Raw genomic sequence first — 1,640 nt, 5'->3', positions numbered from 1 at the left:
ATCATAACTGGGATTATAACCAAATATGCACGCCTGGTCGACAAGCAACTTACTGCACTTAGATCTAATGCTTTTCATGCAAGGTCGGCAAAGCGAACAGGAATTTTTCAAATTGTTAGACGTTCACGGTGACTTAACTTTGTTATTTTTTATTTTATTTTATTTATTTATTTATTTTTGTTGCTCAGAAATATTCTTTTGAAAATCTAATCTCAACATCTCTCTGCAAGGCGAGGCAAAACGTGAATACCCTTAACGCACTGGGAAGAGACTCCCAGGTTATTTAAGTTTCTGAACAGCAGGATTTGTCGCTCTTTGCCGTTTATTCCGAGAGACAGTATGACCTATTTCTGGTCGACGGGTGGAAAAATATCTACTCGAGCCGTTCATTCAGAACTTCTTCTACGCACACCCGGGGTCTCCATATTCCGTGTGGCTACAGATGGGTCTGCGTGACATCGAGCGCGAAAGACGCTTTTAACGTATATTTTATTTATTTATTTTGGGGTGGGGGGGATGCTCAAGTAGACGTTAATAAAAAAAACTGCTTACTTGCATGTCCTCAAAATGACAGTCACCATGCTTTAGTTTTTGTAAGAGTTTTACGGCACTTGCAACACAATAAGGTCATATAAGTACCGAAGATTAGGTGTTATAAGAGAGTAACAAAAAAAAAAGAGAGGAAAAAAAAGAAGAAGAAGAAGTAGGGGAGAAAAGGACATGTGTCATGGGAAAGAAGGAGCATACCACACCAGAACACCCGTCAACCACCCACAGTCACTATACTGAGAAACAAGCAAGGCGGATTGAAAGAATAAAAAAACAGGGAGAGAAAAGAAGTAGGGCCTCCAAAGGCATCCCCCCAAACACCCGCGAGGTACATTCACGTACAGCACGTGTAGTACAAATTCTTCCACTGAGCTCCCAACTCTTGAATAATTTATATACATTGTATATAGATATATACTACTTGATCACAAAAACTGTGGTAACACTTCGACATCCATTTCCCCTCCCATGACAATAATATTATAGTAGAATAATAATTTCTTTCTGTCCGACCCCAATGCACGGAAGCGTGCCCCGAGAGAACAACCACTGTTATGGACACTGCACAGTACGTAAGTTACGGCCACAGAGTTGTACCCACCCATAAACAACAGCCCTCACTTTCCCACACAGTTTCTTCCCTACCTTTGTCTAAATGAAACATACAGTCAAACCTGCTCTAACGGCCACATGTCCAAGACAATCACCTGTACAAACAACCACTTCCCAATTTACCTATGCGTTTTTAAAACTACATGTATATTATATTGACACTGTTCCAGACATCCACATGTCTAAGAAAAAAACTTTTATCCTCGACAATATGGGTGGTCGTCTTGGACAGTACGCAAACACAAAAAATTATGTTCGTTTAGTGTTACAGTTTGAAGGTCAACGCTTGGAACAGCCACAGGGATGACTAGCGGAGCGGGGTACGCGGTGTTGGGGATAGACATGGAAGGGGGGAGGGTGAGGAGGGATGGAGGAGAGACAGACGGACAGAGATAAACAGTGAGAGGGGGCGGGAGAGGGAAGAACAGAGGGAGAAATGAAAGAGAGAGAGAGAGAGAGAGAGAGAGAGAGAGAGAGAG

The 1,640-nt window shown here is 42.2% G+C and overlaps 1 protein-coding gene across 1 annotated transcript in view; it reads right to left on the bottom strand.

Moving 5' to 3' along the window:
* The window catches only part of LOC101853466, a gene marked incomplete at its 5' end in the record, with an annotated part of 63,750 nt that overhangs the window by 7,062 nt on the left and 55,048 nt on the right, over positions 1-1,640 (bottom strand).

This window comes from Aplysia californica, unplaced genomic scaffold, assembly GCF_000002075.1.
Source record: "Aplysia californica isolate F4 #8 unplaced genomic scaffold, AplCal3.0 scaffold00271, whole genome shotgun sequence".
NCBI lineage: Eukaryota > Metazoa > Mollusca > Gastropoda > Aplysiida > Aplysiidae > Aplysia > Aplysia californica.
Note: the sequence above shows the minus strand (reverse complement) of the source record. Positions and strands in the feature narration are given on the sequence as shown.